The sequence below is a fragment of the Sorex araneus genome, chromosome 1 (assembly GCF_027595985.1).
Source record: "Sorex araneus isolate mSorAra2 chromosome 1, mSorAra2.pri, whole genome shotgun sequence".
Classification (NCBI taxonomy): Eukaryota; Metazoa; Chordata; class Mammalia; order Eulipotyphla; family Soricidae; genus Sorex; species Sorex araneus.
Window position 1 is genome coordinate 187,090,085 of NC_073302.1, and position 6,335 is coordinate 187,096,419.

Below are 6,335 nucleotides of genomic sequence, written 5' to 3' on the forward strand. Positions count from 1 at the left end.
ATGGCTCATTTCTAGGTAATATGATAGGACTCTCCATTTGATTTTTCACATGTTACTTAAAAAAATAGGTTCTGGGCACCTTCACACTGGAAAAGTTCTGCTATTTGGCTAGATTTATTTTAAGAATTTATACTTTAAGTTTGTTTTCTAGTCTAACAAAAAGCATAATCCATCTGAGGACTGCATGAACTTACTGAAGCCATAGAAAGTTCCCCAGGTCAACACAACTGGATAAGCCAGTTAAGGACTTAACCCTGCTGCATCACCTGTTCTTCACAGAATTATTTTTTTCTTCATCAGCCTTCTACTCAAGTCTATTTCTCAACGCAAAATAATTCAATACACTATCAATTTTGTCATTGAATATATTGGATATTTGTAAATAAATGACCTGAAGAAAATAAAAAATGACCATTACGTTAAATGAGTGCTTACATTAGAGTATCTATATATTCCCTGGTTTAATAATATGCAGTGAAGACTGGGGATGTAGCTCAGTGGAAAAGTATGTGCTCTGCATATATAAGGCCATGAATTCAATCCCCAGCACCACTATATGTATCTATATCCAATCATTTGACCACTTGCTAGATAGGAGTTTCCTAACCAGGTATGATAATTCAGAAATAAAGAACTCACATTTTCTCTCACCAAAGAGAAAAAACACTCCAGTGGAGAAATGTGATTTGTGTACAGCAAATTCGGCAGTGGAGTGATTCATTTCTCCAGCACCTTTTACAAATGCTCTCATCTATTAAGCCGTAACTGTCTTAAACTCAAGGCAATTCATTCATTTTCCTAAAAATAAAACATCTCTTGCACATACATTCATTCATACATGATCCACACTGCATTGTAGTTGTCTGTTAATGATATTTTTACGATTAAGTTGTAACATATTTTCAAACAATAGTTTAGTTTTTATCCAAGTCAAAAATCCTAGTATACACCCCAGACTTGGCTATGTTAATGCACAGTCAAGTGAGTGCATGCATGAATGAATGAGTCCTATGATATTGTAAACTGCCTTTATAGCATACGAAAAGAAAAGGCATTGACGCGAGCTGAGGAAAGCATACTAGGAGATGACCTTCTACTTGGATTTGAAGGAAAAGATAAATTATGCTGCTGTGCAATCAGACAAAGCTTAACAGATTTCTGAGCTGATTCTGAAAGCATTCAGCTAAATTGCTTACAGTGTCCAAGTACAACCAAAAAACAGCTTGTCAAAATAGGCTAGAAATTGCTTAGAGAAATATGTTGAAGCTCAAAGAACCCAAAGTATTCATTTTTCAAGCAATGCAAGCAAGTTTTGCTGTGGGAAGAAACCTAAGAGAATTCATTGGGACACACTTCTTCAAAGAACTGCATGCTTTCCCTTGAATTTCAGGGCCCTGTGCTGGAATTTGCATTTAATAACACACTGAAGGTGAGCTGACAAGCCTGCAGCAGCGTGTCATACGCTTGACAGGATTTGTCACGCTTTGGGGTCTCCACACATGGAACTTGTCACTGGTTCTTAAGGTTTGCTCTCTTCCCTGGGGGGGCGGAGGCAGGGAGGGGGGGGATTCAAATCATCCTACTGATATTTTCCAAGTTATTTCCATGCTAGAGCAGAATGATGTGTGAGGAAATCTTGCCTGAAAATAAGAAAAAGGCATGCCAGGGCACTATGATGCCCAATTTTACTTGGAGTGATCCAAGACTAGATCTCCTCTGAAATAAGCTCAAAATGGTCAATTTGTTGTATTGAATGGAGGCACTGTGATGTGTGGATAAAGAAATCTGGACTTCTGTCTGACAGAGATAAAAGTTTCTCAGAATTTGTTTCTAGTGGGAAGGTCAACTGAACCACAAATGTAGCGGAAATTCAAAATACCTTTTGTTTCTTTTAGAGAGTAAGATTATTCCATTGGTAAATTTTGATACACTTTAATTTGGTTCAGAGTCCATTAAGACATACTTTAAAGAATTCCATTAAGTCACGGAACATGTATTTATCTATATAATTTGTATACACATGGAAAATATTCATCATACAATTTCACTCCACTGCATGATTGTAACAGTCTGAACTCCTTTTTACACAATTACACCTGTAAAGCTTTAAAAGGATAAAAAAGATTAGATTTTGTGTAGAGGAAAGATAGAGGAAGTCAACCAGAGCACAAAGAGCATACATGCTAAGATCACAATCACTGTATCACTGTCATCCCGTTGTTCATCGATTTGCTTGAGTGGGCACCAGTAACCTCTCCACTGTGAGACTTGTTACTGTTTTTGGCATATAGAATACGCCACAGGTAGCTTGCTAGGCACTGCTGTGTGGACGGGACACTCTCAGTAGCTTGTTGGGCTCGCTGAAAAGGGCGGAGGAATCGAACCCGGGTCGGCCGTGTGCAGGGCTAACGCCCTACCACTGCCCAAGATCATAATACATGAGGAAAAATAAGTTAGTAGATAATATTAAACCTAAAGGAAAAGACTAAAAAATTTACAACAGTATATAAAATATTGTCACATAAGACTAAGTCAGTCTTTTGTTTTGTTTAAGAGAAACTAAATCTGTGGAACAGTGGAGGTTTCACAGGAATATATATCATTTTAAAGTGTAAAGATCATGTGTTAAGACACTAAATCAAAAACAGGATAAGTTACACTGAATAGTATTATTGAACAGACACTGAGAATTATTTATCAAGGGTGTTGTAAGATATTTTGGCATTGAGGGAAATTTGGACCATGACATAATATTTTCATATCTATAAAATTGATCAACCAAATAATTAGATGGATTACAATACCATAAAAATAAATACAGAGTGGTACACTGAAAAACAGACAATAATGCAGAGGAACCAAATATGAAAGCTCAGAGACAGCAACATGAATATATAAAACATTAATTGATAAGAAATGTCAGGTTAATGAATAAAATATTGGTAATTTAATATATCACTTGTATCACTTGTCATCTCATTGATCTTTGATTTGCTCGAGTGGGTGCCAGTAACGTCTCCTTTCTTCCCTGTCCCGTGCTAGTGGAGCCCAATGATACCTGCTCGCTCCAGGAGCACAAAAAGCCTCAAATCATTCATTCAGGGTTTTGATGAAGAAGTCTGACCATCTCATATATGGGTGGCCACATGGTCTTTTGAAATCCTATGGAATCCAGTCTGTAACAGCTCTAGTCCAGCGGTCATCTCTTTTATCTGATCTTTGACGCCTTGGCTAACGAGACAGCGTCCCTGATTCTTGGTCGTCAATGGATGTTAGAACTCCATATTCCTTCTCTCACTTGAGTGAAACGTGATACTCCAAGCATAGCTCTTTCAATTCCTCTTTGGGATACCCGAATAGCATTCTTATCCTGTTTGCATAGGGCCCAGGCCTCTGAGGCATAGGTTAGTGCAGGAAGAATGGTGGAGTCGAAAATATGTGCCCAGAGCCAGAGGTTCTTCATCCTCTTAACCACTTCTTCGACGCTCTTGAAGGCGTTCCACGCTGCTCTCTTCCTCCTGCACAGTTATGGCGCCAAGTCGTTCATCATGTTGAGTTCTTGACCCAGGTAAACATAGCTGCTGCATTCGGAGATGTTCGTTCCGTTGAGAACAAATGGAACGTCAGGAACTAGTTTGTTTTTCATGAACATTGTCTTCATGAGATTCAGCTGCAGTCTGACCTTTCCACGCTCACTGTCGAAGTCAACCAGTATTTAATATATACTGGAAGCTAATTTACTTATTACATGTAGGAAAATAAGACTGACTCACTGACTATTAGTAAATTTAAAATAGGACTGTATCATAGCTTGGGCTTCTAAGATAGCACATAGAAATGGATTATGCTTGTTGCACACAAAAGTACTAGACTCAAACCTAAACACCAAGTGCACTGCCCCCAAGTCCCACAGCAATGGTGCCTGTAGGCCCAGTGTCCCCACATACTTCTAGGAATAAACAGCACCTATTGCCTGTCTGACCACTGAACCGCTCAGCTGACATTGATCAAATGGATACACCGAGAGAGGAACCAGTCCCTTGAACACCAGCGGGAATCTCCCCAAAGAATTTAATACCGGGCTGGAGAGATAGCACAGCGGGTAGGGCGTTTGCCTTGCACGCGGCCGACCCGGGTTCAAATCCTAGCATCCCATATGGTCCCCTGACCATGACCAGGGGTAATTCCTGAGTGCAAAGCCAGGAGTAACCCCTGTGCATTGCCAGGTGTGACCCAAAAAGCAAAAAAAAAAAAAAGAATTTAATACCGTGTTGGAGTTAATACTCATAAACTTAGGTATGAAATGCAGAAGACTATCCTATTGATATATAAGAACTTCACATATTTCAAATTTCAAAAATCATAGCCCTTTATTAACTATAAAAACTTATATTTAAAACAATCTAAAAAAATAAACACGATATATATATATGAAAATAACAATTGTAAGGCTTCATAGAATCAAGTGAGAAAAGGTATGTAAAGTTAACAAATAGTGCACAATAAAAGATAGAATTACTGAAAACCAGCATAAGCCCCAGGAGTAAATTAACAAAGGGATTAAAGAAGACAAAGTGTATAAGATAGTTATAGAGCTAGTCACACTGACTAAGCAATATCTTCAGAGAATTAAAAATTTAATGCAATGATATAGCATGTAACACCTAATTACAGGCAAATTAATAGCTGGATAATATAAAGTGCTGGTACATATAAAAGCTATGTGATTTCATCTTCTGAGAATGTAATTTTTAGCATTATATCTAAAGAGATTCTAAAACTTCTTGATAAAACAAATTATGTATATTTGACTATATAGGTGTATAGTCTAAATTTTCATGTAAGTCATTAGAGACACACATCAACTGATCATTGCAGAAATATTTATAGCAATCGAGTTTTTGAGGCAATGTGCAAATGGATCTCTAAAAGAGTATAAAGAGTATAAATTTCTTTAAAAGTATAAAATTAGATTAGCATGGGTATGTGCCACGAGTATCATACCTGAATTAGTGAATGGTGAAGAAATGTATTAGAAATATAAAAATTATGAAAATGTTTTAATATGATAAATATGATAATCATCATATATAAGGCAATCCTACTTAAAATGTAAGACACAAATGAGGCATAATTACAAAAACATCTACATGCAAAATATACCTAAAACATAATAGTAAAATCTCTCTTGGATAAATAGGAATAGGTTTAAAAGACAGTAACAAAAATTAATAAAGAGGGGCTGGAGAGAGAGTACAATGTTTAAGGTGCTACCTTTCACACTGCTGACCCAAAATTGATCCCTGGCTCCACATATGACCCTCTAGCCCACCTGGAGTCATCCTGAGCACAGATCTAGGAGTAAATCTTGAGCATAGTCAGATGTGGCCCTTAAAAAAAATGCACAAACAAAACCCAAAACAGACAATAAGCAATGAAGAAAAAAAGAAAACAGGACAGGAAGTTCATATGTTTCTTTTATCCTAATGTGTTCTAGTCTGAGTTAGCCTAAATAACGTCATGCTTAAGAAGTGTAGAAAATAATAAAATAAAATTGAGAACCATATTTTGTGTTCAGGAACATCTGGAATCTAAGGACATTCTAGAGTATGGTATCCCACACATTTCAGCAGTTATTATGATTAATCTTTTACTGAGATATCCTTGGAAGAATGATACCTCCCCCTCTCCCACCACGTCAGGTCTAAAGTTTTCATCTTGTAATATATAATCCTTTAAAGGAGTGTCTTGTGGGTTATTATGCCTCTACATATATGAAAGTACGCAAAAGGACAGCTATCTCTGACTTTTCCACTCTGAAACGGTTTTCAACTATGTATTAAAATATTTCAATCATTTTAAAGGTTTCATTTTCTAATGGAAGAAAAGTTTAATTTGAAGATAATATGAAACTGTTATAATAGCTTATTAAATATAAGGGATAAAAGGACCAGTGAAGCTTCAAAAGGGTAATTAAAAGAGCTGATGTGTGTCAAATGCATTTATTCAGCGTCTTCTAGCAGTAAGTCATGATAATGTTAAAAACTTCCCCTAGATAGCTCGTCATTTTCATTGCTGGAATTTCTGTCTCCACAACTGTCAAAGGCCTGTGCTTTAGCATTAGAGCAACCGAAAGAAGTAGGATTTGTACTCATTATACAGACACGGTGCTCCCTCCCTGCTGCATCCTTAGTTTCTGCTTAGGGTACCTGTCACAGACCTGGCGAGAGAGGGAGCTTTGGTGTGGTTCCAAATAAAGGTGACGTTAGAAGCAGCACGAATTATAGGATATCATTGGTATTGAACTTTTAGCCACTTTCCTCTCATTCACTGAA